This window comes from Hibiscus syriacus, unplaced genomic scaffold (genome assembly GCF_006381635.1).
Source record: "Hibiscus syriacus cultivar Baekdansim isolate YM2019G1 unplaced genomic scaffold, ASM638163v2 tig00110569_pilon, whole genome shotgun sequence".
Classification (NCBI taxonomy): Eukaryota; Viridiplantae; Streptophyta; class Magnoliopsida; order Malvales; family Malvaceae; genus Hibiscus; species Hibiscus syriacus.
The window spans coordinates 1,785,394-1,800,521 of NW_024062784.1; the positions used below are offsets into that span (position 1 = coordinate 1,785,394).

The window sequence follows — 15,128 nt, forward strand, 5'->3', positions numbered from 1 at the left end:
TACCTTCTATTGATATTAGTGTTTTTATTTTAAAATATGATTAGCTTATGATTAGAACTCTGTACTTTTGGTATGAAGAAACCTTATTCTTTAGTGACGTTTAGTTCACGAAAAAGTTTATTATTAAGATAAATGATCATTTTTGAAATTGTATTTTTATATTTAATTCGTGAAAAAGATTATTACTATGTAATAATTTATTACAAGTAATAATATTTTTTTATTAAAATGGTATAAATGTCATTACCTTTAAAATTTTAAGTAATAAATAATTTCTATCATTTTGGACATAAATACCCCTAAAATAATAAATTATTTCATATGGATCCTTATCAAAAAAATTGTGATTTACTCAAAATTCTAAATTTAATAATAATAATAATAATAATAATAATAATAATATAATGAGTTTAATTTAGTAAAATGTTACTAAATTTTAGTAGTTAAAATTATTTAATATTTTAATATTTAAATTATTAATCATTTTATAATTTTATGAGGTGAAAATGTTATTATTATTAAAAATTAATTGCTTAAAATAATAATATTTGACTGAGTTATTAAAAAATAGTATTATACATTAAAAAATAATATATTTTTTCATTCAATATCAATATTAATTTTCGTAGTATATTATATTTTATATAAATAAATATGATATTTATGAAAATCATTTAAAAATATAAAATTGATATATTAATTATATTAATTATATATTAAATATATTTTTTCTTTAAATCTACATAATGTAACAAGTAAAATAGTTTTATAAATTTTCATTCAAATATTTATAATTTAATATTAAAGTTTTACTTGTTAAAAATATATATATCCCAAAGATAATTTGATAAAAAATGTATCAAAATAATCTTATATTCGTCAAACCAAACATTATAATCCTATATTAGTGCTAAACAAACAAAACATAGTAGTCATTTCGATAATCTTATTCCCAAAGATAATCTTATTTTACGTTAACCAAACACACCCTTAGAGTTTTTTCGATGATTTCTTTATTTTAATCAACATCGATTTTATATATCAATTGACTAATAATTAATGTCTTAGATGTAAGGATGGACAATTCACCTAAACATGACATATTTCAATATGATTTGACCCGATCAAATTATTTTGTCATTTTTAAAAAATATATTTGAGTTTAGATTAAATCATATTATTTTAAAGGTGACATCAAATCGATCGAATTTAATAAAAGAGTTTAGTTTTCAAATGAAATTCGAGTGAACAAAAAAACCGACCCAATCCATTATCATCCTTACTAAAATGATACTAATTGGTTTTTTAGATTTATTTTTTTATTTTTTCTTTTGTTCATTATTTGATTATGAGACAAATATAACCCCATCTTTTGTTTATTTTTGTGTTTTAGGTTATGTAGAACTTGAATCGTCTTTGGACTGTTTTGGTCTGATGTAAATATTTATTTACCAATGAATACTTCTCCATTTGATAAAGAAATATATATATATATATATATTTGATTTTACACTATAAATAAATAATAGAAAAAATTGTAAAAAGCAAAAATTAAATCCAATCCGAAGAAATTTTGACGTCCGGAAGAACACATATAAACTCTCACTACTCTCTTTTTATAAACGAAACGAAACAAAACAAAACAGAGTGAAACGAAAAGGCAAAGAATGAGCGTAGGCTGCTACAAAACACCCAAAAGGGAAAACAAAAAGGATTATTGGAAAAAAAAATATGAACGATAGATTATCAATGAAGATAATCTTTTTTACATCACGTTCTCTTTCTGCATAATCCAATGGGAAAGAGCTCTGAAGACAAAATCTGTTTTTATTTATTATTATTATCATCACTTTAGAGAGATAATTGGTTTTGTTTGGTTTCCTTTTCGGCTTTTTTCTTCTCATAGGGAACGACCGATTTCCTCTCCTTCTCAAGAATCATCCACGCTGCCACTTCACATTGTAAGTTCTCTATCCTTTTCTCTTTTGTTAACTGGATTTTCTTTGTTTGGGTGAGTGAAGAACAAGGAGTACATATTTCCCAGACTTTGCATCTATCTTTTTCTCCCTTTTGGTCTCTGGGTTTTCAATTTGTTTGCTAATTATGTCCTTTTCGTGTGTTTAATAAGTGTGGTTTCATTAATATCAAGCTTCTTTCTATATATTTCCATTTCTATTTCTTTTTTAGTTTTGAGTTTTTGTGGATGTTGGTATCTTGTTTTGGATTTTAGAATGGGGGAAGTTTTCAAATTTCAGAGGCGTTTTTGTTATAAATTTAGTATGTTACTGTTATCTCTTTTTTTATATAGTTATTTTAGCTTAAACACTTACCCGATTGTGGGGGTTTGGCTGTGTTTTATGATTTTGTATTCCGGGGGTAAATTGTTCTAATCTAATTAGAGTTTTCACTAAATGATTTCAGCTTCTCCACAATTAATACTTTACTCTTCTCTGTTCTTGTCTATGTTTCAGGTTATAGTGGTCACAAATGGAAACTGTTGTGACTCCACTTCTGAAATGCTGATAATCTGTAATATCAAATTCTAAGCTTTTCCTGGATTTTGTTTGAATATAATTATGCCTTCTTTGTCTAGGTGCCTGGGGAGTATCAACATGATATATGTGTATGGTGAACTTGAGATGTATTAGTTTTGTTTGGTGAACTTTTTGAGCAGTTGCTGTCTAAATTCGTGAGAAATGGTGCAGTCTAGGCAAGCAAATTCAATCGGTGGCCCTCAATCTGTTTCTCCGGCACTTATGCGATCAAATTCTGCTATTTTGGGATCTCAGGGTGGTTCAATACCTTCAATTGGTGGCCCTCAATCTGGTTCTCCGGCACTTATGCGATCGAGTTCTGCTATTTTGGGATCTCAAGGTGGTTCAATGCCTCCACAGGCAACATTTTCCTCGCTTGTCTCACCAAGAGCTCAATATAACATGAATTTGCTGGGTAGCACAGAAAACATTTCATCATTCCTCAACCAGACTTTCAGCAATGGGGTTCCAAATTCTGACCTCTCTTGTGCTAGTGTTTTCCAACAGAGAGGTTTTGATGCCACTGCTGAGTCTGATCCTCTCACTTCTGTAGCAAACGAGATTGGTTTTAATGTACCTCCTTCGTCATTCACACCATCAAATATTGCTAATTTTGGGTCACCAGGTCAAATTCAGAACCAGCAAACTGCAAACTATGCTGGAAATCCTGAAATGTTAGACCAGCCGCAATCTCAAGTTCAACAATTTGAGCCACAAAAGTTTCAGCATGGGCAGCAATCAATTCAACAGTTCCCTCTTTCACACAGTCAATCACTGCACCAATTTCAATCAACCCGAGGAGACTTAGGGGGAAGAGGTGCAGTCAAGTTGGAGCCACAGACGATGAATGATCAGGTTGCTCCTCAGCAACAGTTGCAGTCATTCCAAAATCTTGCACTAGTGAAGCTAGAACCTCAACAGAACCAAGTTGGAAGAGGCATAGGGCCTGTAAAATTGGAGCGTCAACACTCTGATCAAGCAATGCTTTTGCAGCAGCAGCAACAACAACAGCAGCAGCAGTTCCTCCAATTGTCCAGGCAGTCTTCTCAAGCTGCTCTTGCACAGATGAATATTTTGAAACAACAGCGTATTTTGCAGATGCAATATCAGCAACAACTGTTGAAATCGCTTCCCCAGCAAAGGCCTCAACTACAGTCACATTTTCTGCAGCAGAATTTACCTATTAAATCTGCTGTTAGACCAGCTTACGAACCTGGCACTTGCGCTCGGCGTTTGACCCAATACATGTATCAGCAACAGTGTAGGCCTAATGTAAGAATTTTTCACTTGTGGAGTTAATTGGTCTTCTGGTGATTGTTGTTTTCTTTGGTAATAACACATCTTGATACAGGATAACAATATTGATTCTGGCGGAAATTTGTTACTGATATTTTGCTCCTAATTCAAAGAAAAGGTGGTGTGTTTCGATGTATGGAAATAGTCGGCAAACTAACGGTGTTTTCCCTCAGGTATGTTATTCAAAGAAGCTAACCAACTTAAACTTTATTGTCCCTAGTGAGAGGAGAATCTGGTGCTTTAGAAAGAGAGAGGACAATGGTTGGCATGGTATATCCTTCTTACACTGCCTTCCGGAAATTCAAAATTTACTAAACAATGTCTACAAGGAACACTGTTTATTAATGTTTGATGAAGGTGCATAATGTCAGGAGTGAGTTATAACAGATTGATTATTTCCGTTCAGTTATGCTATTCTGGAAAACAGTCACTCAGATAAAAAGTAAACTGTCAGATAAGGTGGTGTGGTGTGCCTTCCATTATATCCCTTACCTAATTCAAGGATAAGTACTGAGAATTTAGTTCCCCTTGTGAGATACGTAGGTGTAGCAGAAAAGTTATAATTTTGAGTGACTATATAATCTCAAGTGGACGGTTTTGTATAGTTGGTTTTGGGTCAAGTGGACGGTTTTGGAAAGTTGATTTTGGGATATGATGATAGTTTTATCTCTATAGATTTTACTTAAGATGGATTTATATGCTCAGATAAAGCAGGATTTTATTGTTAGAAAATTTAGTACTGTCTTGTGGGTTGATGGGGGAGTAGGCTAGGATCTTGTTTGTCTATATGTTTATCACATAATTTTTCACCAATTAAAATGATACTTTCTAGTTTTTGTGTTATCGAATGCTCTACAAAGTTTAAGATTTTGATGTGTTTCCATTGTATGAAAATATTAGAAATTTAATTGCAGCTTTTGCAGGATATATGGCACTGTAAAATATGCAACTGCAAACCCGGTCGTGGTTTCGGTATGTTACTAGAACTTGATATTTTATGGTGATTTAAACATTCCCACCATTAGAAGCGGACTATCATTTGTCATATTAAGTATGGTTCTTGCTTTTGCATGAATGATTTTAGACACTTCACCAAAAGAAGTGGTGCATGCTACCTTCCTAGTGATTGTCTCTTTGGATATGCATCATCTTTGGTACATAGGCTTCATTTAGAACACAAATACATTATAAATTGGGTCTTCAATTTGTCCGAGTCTTATTGAATCATAGACACTAGGCTTCCCTATCTGATCGGACTCAGGTGGACTAATAAATTCCTTTTACTTTGTCTGCACTTATGCCTTAAAGTTAGACGATTGGTGATTGTAAGGTAGTAACTCTATTTTTCTTAGATTACATGAAAATGGTTCCAAAAAGAAATTGAATTTTGTAATAGTTTGTACCACATGTTATTTCATCCATGGTGCAAGAGTTTATCACTTTGTAATGAGTAGTTCGAGTTTCAAATGAAATAAGTGGTCCATGCTGGAGGAATCAAAAGATCCAAGTAGAATTTCATTTATCGTCTTTGATAAAGAATATGACTTGTGATCATTTGGGAAAAAGGTTTTAATATGACATGTCTCAGGTTGCACAACTATACACGTGAAGAGAGTAAATGTCAAATTCTTGCTTCCCTAACACACTCTCTTTGAAATTTCAGAGGCAACCATTGAGGTTCTGCCCAGATTATTTAAAATCAAATATGACAGTGGCACGTTGGAGGAGCTTCTTTATGTTGATATGCCACGTGAATATCTTAATGCAAATGGACAAATTGTCCTTGACTACGCAAAAGCAATACAAGAGAGTGTTTTGAGCATCTTCGTGTGGTTCGGGATGGTCAACTTCGTCTTGTTTTTCTCCAGATCTAAAGGTTTGAAGGTGTTAAATTCTATGTGCTAAAGGAGGTGCAAGTGGGAACTTCTGATAGGTTGACATTTTTCTTATCTTGTTATGCTCTCTAGATTTGCTCTTGGGAGTTTTGCGCACGTCATCATGAGGAGCTTATCCCTAGGAGATTGATTATACCCCAGGTAAACAAAAGGATGCTGGCACATTAAAAACCATAATTTATTTTTGAACGAGTTCCTGTCATCTTCACTCCAAAAGCATTAGATTTTAGAAACATGGGATGCTGGTAGTACTGTAGAAGATGAAGGAAAAAGTTTAAGAATCTCGTTCCCTCACCTTTCTCCACTCTGAGCCCTGAAAAGGAAAATTCTCTGTTTCATTCTTTAGGGTGGAGTGTTTTTTTTTTGGAGAGAACTGGGTGATGTCATTGCCTTCTGGTCTTTTTTGTTTTCTTTGACTTATGTTCTCTGCTGGAGGTGTTATGGGTGGTATGGATTTGATGAACTGAAGAGTGTTCTCTCATAGATTCAGTGAAGCTTTTTACCTGATACACATTGGGGGAAAAGCTTCATTTTCCAAGACAAAAATAATTGATTAAAATGGATTTCAGGTAAGTCAACTTGGAGCTGCTGCACAGAAGTACCAAGCATCAGCACAAAATGCGTACTCCAACTTATCTGCACCGGACTTACAGAGTAACTGTAACATGTGAGTTTTATTATTCTCATTAGAGTACTCCATAGTTAATGACATCCTCACTCTGCAGTCTACGTAACATGTGAGTTATTTATTCATAAATGTGATATTGATGTAACACCAGAGGGTATTTTATGTAATTGTAGAAAAATCCTGTTATAAAAAGTTATCACGGTAATTTTCTTTCATCTTACCAACATTGTTGTAAATTGGCTGTGTACCATTTAATTTATAACGTCAAAGCAAGAGAAATTAAATGTGTATGTATGCCTGATAGGCTTACATATCTTTTACTGCCTGGGCCTAGGATATATAAGCTTATTTTTGTGCCCCTGGGGCCATTTGCGCTACTTCTCTTCCAAAACCTGCTGCTACCCTCTAGCATCTGTCCTGCTCTCTTTCTCTTATTTGAGTTAAGGCATAGATCAGAATCAATCATGTGAGGAAAAGCAATGATAGCCATTGTACAGATGCATGCTCTTCGGGCTTCACCTTAGTTTGCTTTGTCAGTTGCACATGATTTTTGCAGGTTTGTTGCATCTGCTCGTCAATTGGTAAAAGCTTTGGATGTTCCTTTAGTTAATGATTTAGGGTATACAAAGAGATATGTACGTTGCCTTCAGGTATTTTAGACTTCAACTCTATTTTCAATCATTATGAATTATAGCATGCATCTCAAATGATTGTAGTTTGAATTTAAGGCACTTTTTGCAATAAATCTATTTGCTAGTTTCATTTCTCAAATATTAATAATGACAACTATTTTGTGTGCTAAAGCCAGTCACATGGTATGTACAGCATTAAAACGTGAAAGATTAAAATACACAAAACATTATATTATTTTGTGTTCTTTTCTCTATATATTTTTAATTAAAATCTTTTATTTCTTGAAATATTGGGATCTTTCATCTTATCCTTCTCTTTCCATTATTGCTATCTATATCTTATCTATTTTTCTTTTTTCTTTTTTTTTTGGTACAAATCCATAGTTAAACAAGATCAAATAATTGAATGAGTAGATAAGACTTACAACTGAATGAAGCTTTAATATACCCATTTGTCTTGTTTTAGAGCCAGCATATAGAGTAACGTGGTGGTCTGAGATTTATGGGATTGACAATTGTACTTGATTGTACAAAATTCTATAATATGAGATGGAATTTTCAATAATAAAACTAGGTTCTAAACAGTTTAACACAAGTAGAATGACCCTTAGTGGTCATATGACCAGAATTTTAGGGTTCACCTTTGGAAAATAAAGGGAAAATAAATAAAATACTCATATGTTTTACTATAGAAATGCTTGTGTTAGTATTGCTAATCAGTATCCTTGGTTATACATAGAAGCAGTGGCCTGGCCTGTATGAGTAACTAGAGGAATGTCTGAACATATTATATTAATGCACAGGTAATGTATGAACGTAGTGTGGAGTACAGGGATGACATTCATGATGGTTTTAAGTATATATAGGGACATGATTGTTACATATATATTGTATTTTGGTGGTAATATTCATTAGGCATTACATTTCAGTTATAGGAACATAATGAAAAGCAAATTACTAGAAAGATGAGCCTTAATGGAATATCGTTTAAGCTTGATGAGATTTAAGGTCTCTTAAAATTAGCTGCAAAAATGTTTGTGATTAATACTAATATACCATTTTTAAACACCTCTCCAAAAAAGAATGTTGCATGGGTGGTTATCCATGGGGCTGTTTTAGACAAGGGTAATACTTTTTCTTGTTATCCTACTTCGGTCTTTGTCTGCAAATTACCTTCTCTGGCTGATGTTTTCTTGGTTTTCATGTCATCTTACATGAAGCACAAATTCAAAGTTTATTGGCTAGGTAGCTGATTCACAGCTTAGCTTAAGAGGAACTTTAAGTTATTTGTTTTCCAACTGGTTTTCTTCAATTGCAGATATCAGAGGTGGTTAATAGCATGAAGGATTTGATTGATTATAGCCGTGAGACGGGGATGGGGCCAATGGGTATAGTGCATAACTTTTGATCTTCCAATATTTATGATCTATTGTTCCTCACTGATCTATTAAGAAGCATTCTTGTTGATCAATTGGTGTTGTGTTGATCCTGCTTATCTAAAGCCCTAATAATTAGGTAGAGCAGCAAGAAACCTGGGAAGAAATTGGCTCAGGTTGTCATCCACTTGTAAAATTAAAAAGATGCAGAAAATGGCGTCGCCAAATGATCCCCACCTGTGTTGACACATGGATATGATGATATGACCTCCTAAGATCCTCCAAATTCATAAAAAAAAACCAGGAAACATATAAACATACCATGTCAGATAAATACTTGTTTTCTACACACCAGATCAGAGTAATATAGCTTTATAGTGTTCGAGGTCTCTTTTAATATGTCAAGGAATCCAGATTATTTGGAAACCTTGAAATGTCACAAGTAGCATCGTCATTTATCTCGTCTCTTTTTTCTTTACCTCAAGACAATGGTAATTCTTTCTATTCATTTTCAGATAGTTTGGCCAAGTTCCCAAGGAGGAGTTCCCCATCGTCTGCACAGCATAGTTCAGCACCGCAAATGGAGGAGCAGCAGCAAGTTGCTGGTGAAAATGCAAATAATGATTCAACACAATCAGCTGTTCTGCAGCCTAATACATGCAATGCTGTTTCCAATGTAAACAACTCCCAGGGTGCAAGTTCCACTTCTACATCTGCTACCACCATCGTTGGGCTTCTCCGGCAGAATTCCATGAATTCTAGGATCGAAAATCAGATGAATTATCCAAACAGTCCCTATACTGGAACCCCGGTTCAGATCCCATCAGCAGGGTCCTCCACATCTTTTCCGCCCTTTCAACCTAATCCTTCTTCGCCCTTCTCATCGACAATGCCATCCTCGTGTGGTCTTCCTCCCCAAAATGCTCATAATGCCTTGGGTCCCTCCACCACAACAAAAAGTATCAAAACAGAAAATCCATCTGCACATATTCCACACAGCAGTCATCTCAGACAAGTGAAGTCGACCCAAATGAATCTCAGAGCTCTGTCGAAAAAATCATTCAAGAAATGATGATTTCATCACAGTTCAGTAATGGAGGAGGTAGCATGGTCCGTGCTGGTTTGATGGACAGTAACTTTAACAATAATGGACTTCCACAGGTGAGTGGCAGCTGTATGATGGGAAATGGGTTCGTTAATAACAATTCAGGTATTGGAAGTGGAGGGTCTGGGAATATGAGTGGTGGCGTGGGTCTTTCTTCCAATCCTACTGCTAGGAGACCTGCCATGTGGAACAATTCTATGAATTTCACTGGAAGGGCGAGAATGCCACTGATGATGCCTCAGGATGCTGTGAACCATCAACAACAAGAATTAGCTAACAGATTGCCAAATGGGCTCGGAGCAGTAAACGGGTTTGATAGCCTTCAATTTGATTGGAAATCCCCCTAAATTAGCTTTGAAGACTATTTTATGATTTTCCTGAGGTTTGTGGTGTTAATACAGAGTGCTTGTGCCATGCATCCTGGTTTTGCCTTGAGTTTGGAGTGGTGATGCATGGTTAAGAGGATTTCTTCAATTTGACACCTATTATAGAGAGAAGGCTAACATGTAACTCAACTTTGGCAGTTGAATAGTTAATTTTTTTTTTGCATTTCTTTAGTCCCCCCTTCCAATCCGACCCCTTTCTCCGCCGTCTAGAGTGTGTTTGTGTCACGGCCCGTGTATGAGACCCGAAAGCGGCAGCAGTGCACACGATAAAGCCCGCAAGTGTCCTACAGTGGTTTGGAGTCGTTTCGGGCTCATTCTGAAGGTTACTTCCAGGGTTCTCTTATACACGTTTGTGTGTTTCCTGTGTGATCAGTATCGGAATGGATCTCGGCTTAAGGCTTTCCGGGAATAGCTTCCGATGATTGTTCTGGTTCTAATAGAAATGTTTGACATAAATGAATATCAATATTTTAGTTTGTTGGTAATGAACCTGCTTGATGAGTAATTTAGAGTTAAATTCGAATTTGAAACTTTAATATATTGAGATAATGCATAATAAGGCTTTTCAAGTAGGGGTGTAAATGAGCTGAGTCGAGTTTGAGTATTGTTGAGCTCGACTTGACTCAAAAACTCGTGAATCTAAAGTTCGACTAGAATAAAAAATCATGAATTGAAGCTCGTAAAAACTCGAAATGAAAAAAAATCTTAAACTTAACTCGATTGAAGTCTCAAATTCTAATATGAACTATGAAAATTTTATATTACATTTTTTTAAAAACCAACACATAAATGTTAAAATTATTAATAATTTATTTTTTATAATAATAAAATCTTAATATATTATATTTTTGAATCGATTATCAAGTAGTTCGTTTTGGCTCTTTAAGAACTCGAGTCGAGACTATTCGAACCGAATATTTATCGAGCTTTAATCGAATCGATCTCGAGTAAACCACAATCTATCTCATCTCATTTACAACCCTAATTGTGGGTGCTATAACCTTCCCCAAGTAATTGACTCTCGAACTGAATCCATTTTTTCTCTGATTTTCAGTAGGAGACTTCAAAATTAGTTTTTAAAAAGGATTTTTAAGTTTCTTTTAGGGATCGGTCATATTTAACTTATACGATTGGTGGTGATCTCAATTTTCATGAGAGCTAATACTTTTTTTAATCATCAAATAGACCCAAATAAAGATTTTTAGTCTTTTTAATCAATTTAAATCCGACCTATTCAAACAATTCATTTATTGTACAATTAGATTTAGCTATTATAGATAACTCACAATTTAATCCATTCTCAACTTTTACCATTAAAAAATATGTAATAAATCTCCTTACCTTATTATTAATTAATGGGTTAGTTCAAGTGGTAAGCATCTTGATATCGTTTAAGTAAGGTTTTGGGTTCAAGTAATTCATTGTGTAGATAGAAAATCTCGTCGAGAGACTCACCCACCAAAATCAGGTGTGCCATGTGGGTCGGTCCAGATTAGTCAGAACGAAACATTAGAAGGGCAACCAAAAAAATTATTAACCACAGAACTTATTGAGTGACTCTAATGGTTAAAATGAATGTTATTTTCTCTTGAGGTTTCGGATGGTTAAAAGGAGTGTTATCCTCTCTTGAGGTTTCGGATGGTTAAAAGGAGTACTATTTTTCTCTTGAAGTTTCGGGTGAGAACAGTGCCAAGTACATCCCGGAGCTGCCTGGGTTGGATAATTTCAGAGGCGAAACCATCCACTCCAACGAGTACAAATCCGGTGCCAGGTACCGGAACAACGACGTTTAGGTCGTTGGATGTGGTAATTCCGGGATGGAGATAGCTTACGACGTCTCAAATTTCGGGGTCCCGACGTCCATTGTCATACGAAGCCCTGTAAGAATCGACATCCTCTCTCTCTCTCTTGCATGAAGGTTTCTGTTACATCGAAACATGCAAACCTCGATTTCTTACATGTTTTTGGTCTTGCTTTTTTTCTTCTTCTTCTTCTTTTCAGTTTCATGTGGTGACCAAAGAGATCTCCAAGTACATCCCGATTCGAATCGTGGATTTCATGGCCGTATGGATGTCGAAGATCGTGTTCGGAGATCTGTCCAAGTACGGGATCCATAGGCCAAAGGAAGGTCCTTTCTTTCTCAAAGCAACCGCCGGGAGAGCTCCGGTGATTGATGTTGGAACCATCGGCAAGATTAAATCTAAAGAGATTAAGGTCAATCAAATCAAATTCCCATAACATATATATATAAAATACGAAAGAAATGTGCTCAAACTATATAGTAAAATTTAGCACTAACAATACTTTGGCACTAACTAAGGAGACATGAATTTCTGTCCGACCGTGTGAGAATTTAAATTTTTTAAGAGATCATATTCTAGTACTCCTGTCAGTTTCCGACACTGACATTGTTGTGCTCTTTGCTTTTTGTGATGTACATGTAGGTCGTTCCAGCAATATAAAAAATCGATGGGAAGAAGGTGATATTCGAGGACGGCGCCGAGAGAGAATTCGATGTGATAATTTTTGCGACGGGCTATAAAAGCGCTACTAATAAGTGGCTCAAGGTAGCAATATTCCCAAACTCCACTTTGCTTCTAATATTTCCTATGATCAATTTTTTGTCCATCTCTATTTATTATGAAAGTCGTTAAATTTTTAGTGAATCTATGTTCTACTCTTTTGTCGATCTCTATTTATTATAGAAGTTGTTAAATTTTTAGTAAATCTATGATGAATTCTTTTGTCGATTTCTATTTATTATAAAATGGTTGAATTATTGAATCTATGATAATTATTTTGTCGTTTTCGATTTATTATTATACGGTTGCATTTTCAGTGAATATATGATTATTTCTTTTGTCGTTTTTGATTTAATATCTATCACGTTTTTATATATGACCGATTTTTGATCTCGTGCCTTATCTATGACAGAATTACTAGTCATGTGCAAGGATGTAATCAATATTCGTTAAACTCATACGATCTTTATGGAATGAAATTCGAATTGTCTCGACGATTGATAATAACAATATTTGTGTGCAGGACTATGACTACGCTCTGAATGAAGAGGGGATGGCTAAGAATGATTTCCCACACCACTGGAAAGGAGAAAAGAACCTCTACTGTTGCGGGTTATCAAGGAGGGGACTGTTTGGTGTGTCGATGGACTCCGTGGCTATCGTCGATGACATTAAGAAAGTCGTCGCTGAAAAAAAGAATAAGCGGAAACGGGTGCTTCTCGGACTGTCGTCCGTTAGTGTCTATCTAGGGCATAATGTAGTTGGTTCTTGTTGTTGTTCTTGTTTTATGTTTGTAGGTCGTGTACCTAAGTTTCTTGTCTCTCTTGCTGGGATGGAGGGTTATGGTGTAGTCTATTGTTGTTGTTATCGTCGTCGTTGTCGTCGTTGTTATTTTATGTTGGTGAGTCTGTGTGTCATGCCGACTGTGATAGTTTGCAAACTACAATAAACTGTTTGGTTCAGTTTAAAATTTCGTTTCTGTTCTCTTAGGGTTATCTTTTTCAGCTATTAGGTTTAGCTTTATATGCTAGTTTAACAAAGTTTTCATAAATATCTTTGGCTTAATACAATCTATAACCTAAATTGACTTTTAGTACCTAAAGATTTTTTTGCTAAAATTAGATGTCTAACATTTCCAAAGTTATATTTTTAGGTGTCTGGATCGTAACAATCATTAAATTTGATCGTTATCTAACACGTGTAACTTGAATATTTTTTTAAATTATTTAAAAAGATGTTTAATATTATAATTTAAAACACCTAAAAAACCCCCAAAATTCTACCGTCAGTTCATGGTTGTCACCGTTAATACCATCATAATCCTCGTTGCGACCAAACCCTAATCCCCCACCCATTGTGAAATTATTCTGATCGTCGTAAAAAGAGCAGCAAAGGGTCATCAATTTTTTAAGTTTTCCTTCTCTTTTTTCCTACGATTTTGACGAATACAATTGGTTGTACGTTACACAACCGCCAACATTGAGCTACTCGTCCTGCTTCGAATAAAATTCAGCCGGTGGTGATCATTCATCGTCGTTGGAGGTGAGGGGATGGGAGGGAGAAAAACGACACTGGAGTTTGATTTTTTTAAACTTTTTCTTTTAAAAAACAATATTTTTATTATTAAAAAAAATAAAAAATATAACGTTAGACACTATGTAACGGAGAAAACGTTAAACACCTAACTTTAACAAAAAAATCTTTAGACACTAAAAAGTCAATTTAAGTTATAGTTTAGACACCTAAAATTATATTAAACCAATATTTTAAGATTTTTCTAAATCTAGGTTCTATCTAGTGATAAAAGAAGTGATTATATAAATATTAAAATTCAATTTTCGAACATATAAAGCACTAACTTTAGAATAAACACATATGCTATATAACTTGAGTTTCATCGACCGAGATCGGTTGAAATGGTCAGTAGCTTGATATCATTTAAGTATAGTCTCATATTCAAATTTTTATACATGTAGAAAATTTCGGAAGACTCATGTGCGACGTAGATTAATCTAAATTAATAAGAACGAAACTCTGAAACCGAAAGCAACTAAGAAAAATAACATGAGCTTTCGAATAATAATTCCATGTGTATTTCTGTGCCAGGGGTTATGTGTATGTTCTGAACTATTTGTTCGAAATTTCGATTCATTTTTTCTCTTTTGAGTTACGTTAATGATACTAATAAATAAATGATTATGAAAAAATAAAAATACAAATTTACATGAAGATCTTAAATAAGAAAAATTATGAATAAATAATAAAAATTTCATTATAATCAACGATTAATTACAACAGTACATAAACATTTAAAATTCTAATTTATATATATATATATATATATATATAGGGGTGAGCAAAATTCGATTCAACTTTAAAATCGTTTTTTTCAATTTCGAGTTGTTCAAGTCAACTCGAATTATCAATTCGTTATTCGAGTTCGAGTTGATATTTTGAAACTTCGAGTTACTCAAAAAACCGAAAATTTGACTAAGTGTTTTGACAGTTTTACGATTTAGTCTCTTATTTCATTATTCCTTCAATTTATCTTTCACATTTTTATCAAATCTAAACCACATGCTCCTAAATCATCTTAGAATACATATGTACTTTAAATTCTTATTCGTGATACTAAATTTTTTAATTTTCAATTTAGTCCCTCAATTTTCATAATATCCTTATTTCTTCAGTTCATCAAGCTCGTTTTTACCAAATTTGAACCACATGCTCATATGCCTCAATAGAATACTTATG

At 34.0% G+C, this 15,128-nt stretch overlaps 2 pseudogenes; both read left to right on the forward strand.

The window, feature by feature from the left end:
• Nucleotides 1-1,660: 1,660 nt before the first annotated feature.
• On the forward strand, nucleotides 1,661-10,315 carry LOC120132757 (annotated as a pseudogene).
• Nucleotides 10,316-11,207: 892 nt separating this feature from the next.
• On the forward strand, nucleotides 11,208-12,090 carry LOC120132683 (annotated as a pseudogene).
• The last annotated feature ends 3,038 nt before the right edge of the window (nucleotides 12,091-15,128 follow it).